Source organism: Haemorhous mexicanus, chromosome 1, assembly GCF_027477595.1.
Source record: "Haemorhous mexicanus isolate bHaeMex1 chromosome 1, bHaeMex1.pri, whole genome shotgun sequence".
Taxonomy (NCBI): domain Eukaryota; kingdom Metazoa; phylum Chordata; class Aves; order Passeriformes; family Fringillidae; genus Haemorhous; species Haemorhous mexicanus.
Window position 1 is genome coordinate 63420915 of NC_082341.1, and position 14627 is coordinate 63435541.

Here is a 14627-nt window from a genome sequence, read left to right on the forward strand (position 1 = left end):
GCTCCCACTGATATGGAAACTAAAGATTTTGTCCATGTTTTTTCACAAAGCTTGTGGCACAGCAAGCATTAAATCAATACCAACTTTTGCTTGCCTTTGTGCAGGCTTTAACAGGCTTGCATTAACTTCCAAGGATATCAAAAACTTGACAACTATATCCTGAACTGGCACGGCCTTAAAGAACAAGTTAAGTTGCCCAAACCACACAAGAAATGCTGAAATCATTCTTATGTTCAGACCTACAGTTGTAACCACTAATGTGAAATAAAATTCTTAAGGAAATTTATACAGTAGCAAGGGTAAAGACTGTAACAGCAGCAGCAGCATCTGTTACCAGGGTTACCAAATCTAGAAGGAAAACAAGAAACCCGCTGACACTGATTTACAGAGAGATATGTGTAAACATTCATGTAGACAAGAGATTTATATTTTGTATTCAGTGAATTTTAGTGGTGTAACATTAAATACTGCTGCTATTCAAGCTGAACCAAAACAATGTGAGGAAAGTTAATGAACAGCCATGCCAAATGGCATATATCTGATTTCTTACCTGAAGTGTGTTTTGTTCGTCCATCCATCATTACTCCTGTCCCAGGGCAATGCTTCAGCAACCACATAAAAAGATCTGGTGAACTCCTAAGTGATTAAAAAGAAATAGCATGTTACACAATATAAAAGCTACCAAATCCATTGCAAATAGAAGAATAATATTTCAGAATTCAGTGTGACACTAAATTTGCAAGGATTTTTTTAGTTCCAATGATTTGGAATTCCTCCATGCATTCAAAGTTGTGGTACATTTTGCTGAGGCAGAATCAGAGCCACAAGTAACACAATTACTTACACGACTAATTATAGACGGAAAAAATCAACATGACATGTAAAAATAGAAAAATCAAAAGAGAAAACAGTAAACCACAGTTGGTTTGATGATTTTGCACCTATGCTGCATCTACATATTCACTTGTTGATACAAATTCACAGTAGTTCTAGAGAAGTTTTTCAGTTCTCACAGAAAAAGACATAACATTTCCAAATTATGGTTACATTTTGTAGAAAAAATGACCAACTCTAAATGTGAAATACATCTTTCCTTAATATTTTTTATTTTCTTTTCTGTTGGAAAGCTCTGTGTTTTAGTGTCCAGGTACAAAGAATTCTTTAAAATTCTGGACAAAGCTATGTTTAGGGCTGCATTTGACTTTAGAGCCATAACATGAGTATATTCAAGAGCTCTGCAACTTACATCAGTTAAATTGTATCTCTGCAAAGCCTTCTTTTTATAAATCAAATACTGAATTGGAAAAAATGTGCCCTGCTAGTGTTACATGTGTCTACTTGATTAACCAAGTAACAATGCAGTTGGGAAATGAACCTTTCAGATTTCACGTACTGCAGATAACTCCCATGTCTGCAAGCATAGCACCATAAACTGCAGGACAAAACATGCTTTCTAAGGCACAGGAAAAGTCCTTCTTCATAACAGCACACAGATCTTAACAAGGACAGCACACTTTATTGTGAGCTACCTCTATAACACGCATCTCCTCCCTGCTGCACAGGGGATGAAACATTCTAAAATTATTCCATCAGATCTAGGGGGTACAATGCAATCTCTACACAGGTCCCACTCAATTTCCAGCAATCTGCAGCACATGAAAGAAAATTCTGATTTCTGCTGCTTCAGTGCAGTTGCTTCTCATGGACAGTCCTGCTGTCTACTCCAGTAAGTCATGCTTAGCAAAGCATCACTGAGGACAGGGCTACAACTGTGTTTGCCTGTCCTTCATTTACACAGAGACAAAGCTTAAAAAATCCACAAGCAGAAACCCCTCTCATAAACTACAAAACTTGAAATGCTTTATCTAATATTAGCTTTTCCATTTTATGTCTTTCCACCCCAATTTTTCATAGTTTCCAAAAAGCCTAGAGAACCTCACCCTGTATTATGCAGCAGAGGCTTCAGGGTATCTCTGTGTTAAGAAATAAAATACAGCAGGGTCAGGTAATATTCTTATTTCATTAGTGACTCCTCTGATATTTCTTCTGTTTACAAATTAAATCAATAAATCAAGCAGATAAATGTAAGTTAGCCTTATCCAGAATGCATCTCATAAACCTGGTGTACATTCAAGCTATTACACAGCATCGGGAGACCCTAAATTACAGTTCCCTATTCACATTTAAATCCACTGGTGTGAATTCAACAATGAGCCAGCAAAGACCTAACATATACAGAGACTGTTGCACCATTACCTGCAGAGGATTTGATCCATAATTTTGATCTAATAACATTAAGGTCCTGAAAATCCGGCCAAAATATCAGCCAACTTTTCCCAAAAAACATGCTGTTAAAACTTGAGTCTCTTGCAACAGAATCTCTGCAATTTCTCTGCAAAGAGACCCAACATCACTGAAAAATGTAGGAAAACCAGAAACCTCTCTAAAGCACAAGCTGCCTACCTGAACTTAAGGCATTAAAAAAAAAAAAAAAAAAAAGAAAATTAGTTGATAGAAGAGCATACCTACTATATTTAACTGTGATTCCTAAATTTAGAGGATAATTGCTACTTGTGACTAATTAAAGCCACATTAGGTATTGAACCATCATAAACATTCAGCTCAAAGAGTGCTGGAGCAAGGGTATAGTGAAGAACAAAAGTTCTGTGGAATTCTATTCAGGCTGTGGCTCCTAGGCCATCCCTATGGACTGTTGGTAGTCTCTACAGTTTCAGAAGGTGCTCCACAAAATAATCATGAAGAGGGGAAAAAACCAAAACCACATTCCTGAGTATGCAAGCAGCAAAATTGGAGAGAAATAAAATGAGTGTCACCAGTCAAAGCTGAGTGTGATTCTCATCTGGTCACAAATGAGAAACATTTTTGAAACAAAGCACAATGTTATCCATACTTTTTTTTTTAACTGAAAAAAAGAAAAAGTATTAGGTTACCTACTGATGAAAGACAGATTGATGTATACTTTTACAAGTTATATTTCTTTGAAAATGTATACTAGTCTCATAAAACATGCCTCACAGGGGCAAAATCTTTGAAGCAAAAATAAGGAACACAAAAGCACATGACAGAACCCAGAATATTTTCCAGCTCTTGGTGTGAAGTGTAGGCCCAAGCAGAACCTCAGACCATTTTTGAGGAGACCAGCTTTCATGCTTTGGTTTCAACACCAGGAGCTCCCAGCAGGTAACCCAGATGGGCACTGTGGCATTTTTTTCAGACAGAGGCTCATGATGGTCACCAACCTACCAACCAGGACTTGTTCATCACCTCCAAAGCCCAAATAAAGCAGAAGACAAAGCTAATATCAAGATTTAACCTTTAAATTAGACAGCTTTCATCTGTTTGATTTTTTAAGCCAATCAGGGCAGTCACATTAGTCAAATTACCTGACTTCCTTCCCAAGGAAATGGATACAAGTATTGCTTTGTCTACTCAGACAATAGCATTGCCTGAGGCTGGCAGTCGTAAAATACTGGAGAGAGTCAAGATCACTAGAACCAAAATCCTTCCGCCCTCTCCTTGCATCCCCACCAGAGAGAGGAGAACCCTGAAGGATCAGACTAATGCCCTGAGCAGTGGTTTGGCTCTCTACAGCACTTGCTTGAGTGGAAAGCAGCTGCACCACAGTCATCTACAGCCAACTGAGATATTACTGAGTGAGGAAGCCCCTGCCAGCAGCCCCCTGCTCTCCTCATTCCTGGACAGAGGTGCTGCTGGAAGATGAGACAATGAGGTCTATATATGCAACTGAAGAGAGTTGCTCACCCCAGAATTCCTCCTTTTCTGCCAGGAACCATTAAAAGCTGTTTGTGGTAGCTGTGGAAATCAGTCATGCTCTTCTGGAGCAGTCAGATGTATCCTGTGGGTATTGCTGGCTGCCAGGCTCAGTTCCAGCATCACTGTCTATATGATGTCCCTTCTTCCTTCACACCGAGCAAAGCTTTGTGGCAGAAATCATGTGAAATGCACCAGAAAACACTGTTACTTTCAAAAATACTATCAGTGCTTCTCATAAGAGCTAGACTAGGAATTATTTTACAAGAAAAAGATCATTTGTAGGCCAGGGACAAAAGCACTACCATGAACTAGGTCAATCCCATCATTTGTTACTGTTCAAAAGTACAATAACAGCGGGAAGAAAAGGTCAGGATGGAATAATCATTTGTTAACAATTTTAATAGTAAAGCTTTATTGGTTTTCCCTATGGATTCTCATAGTTATTATAGTGAAATTAAGTGTTTTTCCTCCAAGTGAACTCTTGTTAATCCTTTTATTTAGGTTCAGAGCTACAGTACATGACCCTGCAAGAACATTCATCTACAGTCACAGCTGGAGCTGCAGACTAACTGGCTTGAAGGAATTAATTTCTTTGCAAGGCAGAAGCAACTGAAAAGCCAAAGGCTTATCTACAGGAAAATCTGAATTTCACCAACTTGTACAAAGAACAGGACAAACCAAAAATCTATAATCAGACACCTCATTAAAGAGCAGGTGAGAAAAAACTCTGCACATTAGAGGGGTACAGTTTGGGGGGGAGGAATATTCTGATGGTTTGTCATACCACATAACAATCCTTAGGTTTAAAAATAAAAAATCTGAATTTTATAACCAGATTAAATTTTACTCCAATGAATTGCCCCCAAGAGGTTATTCAGACTTCACAGTGCTTAACTCCAGCCACTCAGGCTTTCTATTATCTCCTACCTTTAACAGTAACTTATTCATTTGCAAGATTTATCTGAAGTCAGTTATAGCATCACCAAGTAAAAAGCCTGTTCTTGCTTCGCCTTAGTTGTCAACTTCTCCATCCATTTTCTCCCGTGTAAGTAAATAACAATAGAGGTGGGAAGAATGCTGGAAAGTCAGACTGTTTGACTGGGCATAATGGAAAAGACTGTCACCAAAAAAATGCTACAAGGTAGAACCTTGGCCATCAGGTCACCAGGTGTAGATATTGAAACAGGTCATGAGCAGGCAGAACTTAAAACATGAGTGACAATCTGCACTTGAAATCTAAAATCTGGATTTTCTGCTTTTGATGGTATTCAACAAAGTACTGCAAAAGCAGTTTTAAATAGTTTGATTTTCTCAATATTAAAAAAAAAAAAGGGAAAGAATTCATGAAGCAGTTTTCAGATCAACACTTCTTACAAGAAACCTTAGATAAGCATTCACCAGATGCATCACACTCCTGTTTTATACAGAATGCAGTGAGACATTATTAGCTTGATCGTGCATGAGTACAGTCAGCACCTTTCTAATTATATGAAAGTTTGACCCATTAAACTGATCAGGAATATTTGTATATCCACAAGCATTCACAGCAATTTATTTTGAGCATATTGCACTGAAATATTTACTTATGCTTTCTGAAGCTGAGCATCCCTGACACTTTTGAGACCTCAATATCTTGAATTTTTCAAATCATTGCTTTCCCAATCAAGGAATAAAGAGGCATAAAAGCTTCATTTAATGAAAATAATTTAGAAGCAGATTTTTTTTTGAGGAGAATCTAAGCAAAGAGAGAACCCAGAGTACTTTTAATCCTTGCCCATATTTTAATTTAAGTATTGAACTTGGTTACATTTACAATAGATTTCCACCACATTCGCTCTGAGAAAATATTACAGTCACACTGAAATTCTTAAAAGCCTCTGAAATAGCATGAGCAGGTCTTTACTGGAGTTTTTTAATAAGTAGCAGCTTCCAATTAAAAGAAAAAAAAAACAAGTAAATTTCAATTAATTTGATTTAGATATAGGGTTTTTATCAGTATGAAGTGAAAATATATTTAATTAAATCACACCAATGATGGAGCATTCTCATTACACGTTTATTTTATCCTACTAGTGCATTTAGCATGGCTGCTCTCAATAGCATGCTCTCAAAGAGACACTACTCATATGATTCAGGTCAGACTTCCCTGATTAAAACGATCACATTGACATAGGGCATCCACCAAGGAATCCACATACAGGAAAGAGCAAGTGCTGTGCAGCCTTTGGAGGTTTCCCTGCTGCTCCCCTCTTGGATGAGGAGGACAAGATTTCAGCAGTAAAGGCCAAAGGGAACACAGAGCCCCTCCTCACCAGTGCTGGGGGGTGGGCTGGAGCTGCCAAAGCTCCACAGATCCTTCCTCCCACTACACAAAGAGCTTCCCTTCTAAGCACTACTTGGTAAACATCTTATTCCTTGAGAGATATCTATCAATATAAATTCACATTGCACTAACATTGCTACGCACGTACCAATCATCAGCTGACAAAGAACGATGCAGTAATGCTGTTCTGATGGGGTTTTTCCTCTTCTGGTGTTTCTTAATAGCACTGATTCCCCCAATGGAAGAAAATCCCTGAGCAGGAGCCATCAGGTTACACAGATTAGAGAGGCCTTTGAAGATGAGCTGTGCCAACAGCCCTCCCAAGTTAATAAGGATGTGAGCAAGGAAACCAGAGCTTGACACAGAAATATTAAGGATCTCCAGCAGTAACCTGGCTGACCTAGTGGCAGCACATTGCCAAACAGTCAGAAAACTCAATCGTCGTTTCTCTCCTAAGTACCAAAATAACAAGCAGCCTTCAAGTTAAAAGCTGACTTAATTCACTTACAAAAGTCATCATGAGCTATAATGGCACCACCTCCCCCTCGTTTTTAATTTTGTTCTTTTCATTATCATTATCCCAGGTGGCTTCCAGGAAGTCCCTTGCAAACTAGTCACTATTATGAAGATGGCCTATTTTAATCACAGTCCCTTGACAAGAACAGCTAATTATCTAACTTTTCTCTCTGAACTACCAGATGGCTTTAGTTCTATACTTAACTTTCAGTTTTCAGTAACTGGTGATACTTGCACATTAGAAAATGTCAGGGATTACACAGAACAGAAATAATACCAGTACCAACACCAGTACCTCAGACACAGGCAGGATAGAAGCACATGTATCGACTGCATCTACTACTAAAGTAATAAGGTTTTTTGAGATGGTCAGCATCTGTCACATTTTCTTTTCTTATGGGAATTCCCAAATGTGTGCCTGTAGGTTTTTGATGTTATTAAATTGTTTGGGGTTTTTTGTCTTTAAACAACATTAGCATCCATTTCAAGAAAAGCAAGGGGGAGCTTCCATGTTGTTCCCACCAACTCCTTTTGTACTTTCCCAGTTGGTCTCCTCCTGAGAACCGACTTTTGGCTGCACCTATTTGCCTGAGAGAGCAGGAAGCATGCCCACTTTGCATGCCATGGCTAGCACACCTCGGGACTGAGCATCCAGAAGGCATGGTGTCCCATGGGACAACACAAACACCCAAGTTTGGGGGGATGCTATTGCAAGACTGTCATCACTGGCAGTGCAATTAGCGAGTACAGGTTCCACGTGCCTGCCAAAATGTGTACCAAAGCAGGCAGACATCTGCTGGTTCCAAAAACTGGAGTTCAGGCAGGGTTTGAGAGCATACCTGTCCATGACATGGTGCAGTGTAAACATGAAATAGGGAGGGAATCTGGCCTGAGTGCAGTGGGGCAGTATTTACCCCTGGTGTGCATAAGGAAAATACAGCTGACTCCGACTAAAGACATTGAAGATCAACCCACAGCAAGACAAGGCCAAAGATCAGCCAAGTGAAGGAGTTTTGTGCATAGGACACTGTATCACAGGAGGGCAAATCCCACTGGATATTAACCATAGCAAACATATCCCTTATGAGTCATGATCATAAAAATACAAGCAATTTCCTTTTATATTCCTCTCACTATACTTAAAACCCAGAGCTTATTACATACACCTATTCTGCACCGCCAAAATTGTTTTTCCAAAATACAGCAGCAACACAAACATTGATTTGTTTTTTTCCTATTGGTTACAATTTGTATGACTACCTGTAGCCGCTCAGTGAAGTTGCAATATTCACTACAAAACGATTGAAGAACCCAGACCTGAGAAATTTCTGATCACTCTCACAACACAGAGAAGTTTTAACTTATTTTTTAAAAAGAGTAGAAATGGATTCTAGTGTCTGGATACAAAAACAAATGAAAAAGCATTGATAGGTAAGAAGACACCATATTCAAGTCTCTAAAAAGGCACTACAAGAAATAATAAATAAAATTTCAAACAGTATTTTTTATTATTATTTTTGTGTCTGTGTATCTTTAGACAGTCACTCACTTTTAGCCACCTGCTCTATAAGGCTTAGGATGTATTTCTAGAACAAAGAAAATACCTTCACATTCAGAAAGCAAATTTTTAGTCATATTTGATCTAAGAACCTATATACTTAATTTAATTGTACTGATAACAAATTCAGAAGGGAGAATCACTGGAGTTTTTTTTTAAAGATAGCAATCGGTTACTTCTGTGAATAACTGGAAACAGCAACACAACCATATTACCACAGTTTATAATGTATCAAACACAATCAGACAAGTGCCCCTGGGTACCACCACAGCAACATTAGGATGCCTAAACATAAACAACAATCATAGTTTTCTCAGATTTACAGCAGTGGCTCTGAGGCAGGACAGCAGAAAAGAAAGCCTGTCTGAATACCTTCCACACCAGTGACAAAACTGATTTTTGCTGGTGTAATGGTTGTTACAGCTTCTATTTGTAAGTCTGCTCATCTCCAATTTCATCATGGCAAGGATGCTCATAATATTAATGGAACACTTCTAGGCTGATGAACCTGGGACAGTTCTTGGATTTGGGTCTGGATTTCAAAACTGGTTTGACCTTCTCAACCTAAAGTGGAAATTATGTCAGGTTTCATTTTCTGCCACTAAAGTCGAGCTGAAGTGAGTTCTTGGAACAAGTACTCCAATAGAAACCCAAAACAGAACATCCTCCGCCCTTTTAATATTTGCTTGAAGGTATTTGTGAGAGATTTATACATGCAAACCTTCTCAAACTGGATAATAATTTACATCTGTGGAATCCATAACATTAATCTTGCAACAATCACACTGTAATGTCTATTTTTAGAGTTTTTGGAGCTAATTTAAGAGTCAGGGCTGAGCATAAGAGGTCTTGGGAAACTGACTTGTAACGACAATCTCTAGTTATATTCCACAGAGCCCTAGATCCTCCTGAAATGGAAAACAAGGGTAACTATTGCCAAGAAAATTAAGTTTGCTTGATTTTTCCCATGCAGTGCTGTTGAATGCTCAGTCAACCACAGAATCACAGAATCAGTGATTCTGTGGTTAAGAATCACATCCAGTCTTAAACACCTTCAGGGACAGTGGCTCTGCCACATTCCTGGGCAGCCCATTCCAATGCCCAACAATTCTTTCTGTGAAGCAATACTCCCTTATGCCTTATGTCCAACTTGATCCTTCCCTGGCACAGCTTTACACTGTGTCCTCTTGTTCTGTTGCTTGTAACTTGGGAGAAGCGACCGACCCCACCTGGCTACAGCCTCCTTTCAGGTTGCTGCAGAGACTGATAAGGGTCCCCCGAGCCTCCTTTTCTCCAGGCTAAACACCCTCAGCTGCTCCTCATCAGACTTGTGCTCCAGACCTTTTACCAGCCTTATGCTGATAAAGTTCTGTCCTCTCCTCTGGACACACTCCAGTGTCTCAATGTCCTTCCCAAACTGAGGGGCCAGAACTGGACACAGCACTCAAGGTGCGGCCTCGCCAGTGCCAAGTACAGGGGAAGAATGACCTCCCTGCCTCTGCTGGCCACATTATTGCTGATACAAGCCAGGATGCCACTGGCCTTCTAGGCCACCTGAGCACACTGCAGGCCCTTGTTCATCTGCTGTCAATCAGTACCCAAGGTCCCTCTCTGCCTGGCTGCTGTCCAGCCACTCTGTCCCCAGCCTGTAGTGCTGCAGGGGGTTGTTGTGGTCTAAGCGCAGGGCCAGCTTGGGTTCTGGGCAGTTTGTAATACTGCAGTGTCTGCTGCCACTCCTCAGCTTCAGTTTGATTAAATCAATGGGGGAGTGACTTCAAGTCATGATTTTAAATGAACATGTCCTGCATTGGTTAGTTTCTGACCCATAGTAATTTGTCCAAGAAGCAGCAGCAGCATGGGAGAGATCTCGTCTGCCTGCCCTGTCCTGGCTGCCCAGGCAGCTTTGGCCAAGCCACTTTTAGGCTGCATCCCATTACTGACCTCAGCTGCACATCACATCCTCACCAAGAAGAACCCCAAGCTATGTCCTGTCCTAGTGTTGGGATAAGACCTCCCTCTTTCCCCTACATCTTGGTTCACACAGACCCAGAAGGAGCTCAAAAACAGCTGTAACATCTCTGCAGCATGCCCCCAAGGACAAACTGAAACACTGCTTGGGTGCTCTGCAACTTCAGTTCCCCACTAAAACAAGGAGCTACCTCACCACAAAAGTGATACAAAGTTTAACCTATTAATGAACATAAATAACCCAATCAATAATACCTACATAGGTAAATATTGACAAAGAGCAACGATTTCAAAGAAGTAACTCAAGTACATGGAGTCATTCCTCTGTGGGATTACTGCTCCATGGTGACTTTATTTCAAAGCCCTGGCTATCTCACAGCATCTTCTCATGCATATGCATGCTGCCAGTGTCCATTCTACAATCTGAATCCATTCCTGTCTGCAGCTTCCTTAAGTGGAAGCCTCCTAAAAGAAAACTGAGGGGGTAGAAGGGTGGGAACCTCAGGAGAAAAAATATTTACAGGTAGAAAATACAAGGACAAAACTTTTTTTCTTGACCAAGAGTATTAGATATTTAAAAACATAGCAGATAACACCTCTGAGAGCACATATAGGCAACTACATGCTAATAATGTTAAGCATTTCCTTCCTTTCTTTATGAGAGGAGTCAATTGAATAGGGCAAGAAATAATTTCTTCTTTTTATTTTCATCCATCCTTGCTACATATCTGTGCACCATCATTTCAGCATTAAGAGTCTTACACGGTATATAAAGACCTGTGTTCCTGCAGACATTCATAATATCATGTTAGAACTCTGATTAACAGCCATATCTTAACATCACCTAATAAAATTAATAACATGGGCGATGTACAGCAATATCAGAAGGCCTCCAGATACAGACCAGCTTGGACAAGCCACATGAGTGAGTTATCTTTGGTTCTGCAAGGAACTGACGAGGTTCAGTAACTTATCAAAGAAAAAAAAAAAAGCATACAGCTTTAAATCCTAACTCACACTTTATCCCACATAGCAGCAGGAGGGTTTAACTAATTGCAATCTGCAGAACATATGGACTGGAATACATCCCATCATCCGGCACCTCAAAACTATAGGCACTAAGTCGCTAAGCTTTAGCACACTGTTTACTATTTGCCTTATGAATATGTCACTGCATTTTACATTACTAAGGAATACATGTAAAGAAAAGAATGAAGCTTTATTGGCTGCAACTAACACAAACATCAAAGAAACCCATCACTACACTGCCTTTCCATTGAGGCTAAGCAAGGACAGTGGCTTTATGACCCCCTTTTTACACAAAACAGATTCAGAATCTTTTTTTCCCTGCCTTCACATTTTCTGACTGCATCCTTGTGTAAGGAAGCCTGTGAGCCTTTGAAGCCTCCACCCAAAACAAACATGAATCTTTATAACTTTTGTAATCTGCTTTTTGGCCACCCAGTGAGAATCTAACAGGATCCCTTGTTTGAAGGCCACCACAGAATAATACTAGCAGGGGAAAAGAAAAAGAAGATGAGATCCAAATATAATCATTACACAATATTTTCCTAATGAAATATAAAGCTGCTTTAATCTGAACAGTATGTTAAGATCTTTATTAATCAACTTCAAATGAGGGACTATAGTCATCAATTTAGCAGAGCGAAACCAAAACAAGCAGAAAATAATTTTAACGTTTAGACAGGAATTGTAAAAATGACACATCTCCCAGATAAATAGGCAGATTAATCCTAAATTTTGAAACCTCTCCTAAATATGGAGACATATTAACCTGTGACTGACATGGGTCCTTCTAAGAATAATCAAGCTGTGGTTCCAAGAGCACATGCTACACAGGACTAGGGTGTTGAAACCCCAGACCTAGCTGGAGGAGAAGCTGCCTCAAGTTTCTGGAATCCAAGAAACAAGTTTTGGGAAGTCTCTCCCACCCCAACCACCATGCCCAGTGCAAATGGAACAGAATAGCAAGTGCTGCTGCACAGGTGAGAATTCAGGGCCAGAGGGATGCTTCCTTCCATCCTGAAACAGGTTATGCCTCCCCACAACTTTGAACATCTTCTCTCTAAAAAGGTATAGATTGAGCAGTACAGCTAAAAAGGTATTAGCTGTCCCATTATCATGATCCAGTACTGTATTTAGCTCCTACTTATTTCACACTGTCATGATTTACAGCTTCACAGTCCCTTTTTATCTCCCCTCCATTCACATTTCTGAGAGCATTTTAATTTCCAGTTTGCAAAAGAAAATCCACATGTAATTCCAGTTTAATGTCTTTGTATACTAAGTTATGTGACCCTAGGCAATCCTTTAAACACAAAATTCATCCTCTCAGGATTTTTCTTATCAAAAACAATCTGTAACTTTTTGATATGTCAAACTCTCACATGCAGTCTGCCTTACACTTATTCATTAGCATTATTATTTATCAACCCACAGGTGTATTTAAAAAAAACAACTTTAAAAACCACTCAGAAGTGCACTGCTGTGACATAATGTAACAGTTAATTATTCATTACAATCATTACCTGCAAAGGCAGAGATATTGGAAGCACCCTTATAGTGAAGCATTCCCATAAAAGAAACAGGAAGAAGCACTGATCAAGACATGGACACATATCTGTCTCCTATTGGCTGCTTTGTTTTTCCTTCTCATTCATATGAAAGTTGCAAAGCATGTTTTTGCCATTATTCTTAAAGAAAAATTAAAAACGAGCAGAAACACAGATTAATATGTGGAAGCTCTGTGGTTCACCTATAGCACTCCTTCCCAGCTCACAAACTGTCAACATAACACAGGAAAGATTCGGAAAAAACTGCACTGGTAAAGTGCTCTGAAACTTTTCAGAAAATTAAATTATATGTCCTGAGGGGAAAAAAAAAAAAAAAAAAGCACCCTAGATTGAGGCCTCTTAAAAACATTCTCCTTTTCCTACACCTTCTGATTTGATAGCATCTCTTCACAAAATGAAACCCTTTGATCTCCAGTTACTTGCTGTGGCACCTGCATCCTAAGGCTGGGTTTTCCTTGTTTGTGGTTTCAGAATATACTCTAGGGACACACAAACAGAAGTGTCCATCAGGTCTCTTGAAGTGCAGAAAACCAAGGAGGACAAATAGGCTGCCAGACACAGCATTTCTGCAGTGAAACAGAGCCATATGCACACACAGTATAGGTCACACCAGAAGTGAGAGAAAGTGGAGATGGGAAACAGCTCTGCAGAAATGATCACCACAGCCAAAGAACACATTCTGCAAATCAGGGCAATGAATATTCAATCCAACCCCTGTTATTTCCTTAAAGTGCAAGAAGAACTTTATGGTATAGTAAATATATCACAGCTCACATGTTATCTCATGTAAGAAGGTTCTGGGTGTCAAATGAGCCAAAGGTAGGAAATAGCCCAAAGATGTGTGTACTGCAATGCCCTGACTCAAGTAGCCAGCAATGGCAGGGCCCAGACTCCAGGAATCCACTGATACCAGGCAGGAATGCATCTGCATGGGACCACTCAAACCTACAAGCTCAAAATACCATCAAGAGGAATTTGGCTGTGGGGTGCATTTAGGTTTGCAAAAAGGCAAATTGATACCATATTTTATATCCTCAGCTACTTTCATTCAGTGCTACAGATTATCTGACAGGACTCAGTCACGTGTTCAGCAATAATATTCAAAGAATTGTTAGAAAAATAAATAAAAGTCTTATCAACATCTTAAGCAAAAACATGTCTCAAACTATATTTCCCAATGTTCAGGAATTTTTTTGACAATGAAATAATTTTTTTAAGCAGGTCATTGTAACATACAGTAAGTACCACACTGTGTGAGCAAACACAGTTCTGGGGAAACACTACTGTCACCTTTTTTGCCCTACAATGTCTGTCACTGCCATTCTGGAACCAGGCATTTCTCTCCCTTTAAGACAGTGCTGCTCACAGCTCCCTACTTAGCATATGGAAAGAGAAAAACTTTCCTAAGGGAAGCATCTTGAATACATGTTAGCTGCTGAGAATTTAAGGAACATGCACTACAGAATTACCAGTTTTATTAAAACCTGAAAATACAGGATGTGCACACAGCAAGAACAGGATAAACTGAAATTTGTCGATTTCCATTTTTTCAAAGTCTATACAAAGAATGAGGGATTCAACATGACCCACTTTGCTTCTGTCTCATCTTCCCTCCATCACAAAGGCAGTTCAAGTGAAAATAATCCCTTCTCACTCAGTACATATTCTCTGTTAAGCAATCCATCAGCTGAACAACCCCCATCATCCCAATGAAGCTGCTGAATGGTTACCTCTCAAATTGAATCTTTTTTCTGCTAGACTTATATGGTGCTAGATATCAGTTGCATATAAAATTCTAATATATATAAATATATATAAATATATATATATATATACACACACACACATGCACACACTCTCTCCATGAAAAAGA

The 14627-nt window shown here is 39.4% G+C and overlaps 1 long non-coding RNA gene across 1 annotated transcript in view; it reads right to left on the reverse strand.

Annotated features, from left to right (window-relative positions):
- Positions 1-542: 542 nt before the first annotated feature.
- LOC132324990 (uncharacterized) overlaps positions 543-14627 on the reverse strand; it is an 80597-nt gene continuing 66512 nt past the window's right edge. The window contains exon 3 of the long non-coding RNA XR_009485812.1: positions 543-636. This is a non-coding gene — a long non-coding RNA (uncharacterized LOC132324990). The remainder of the gene's footprint in view (positions 637-14627) is intronic.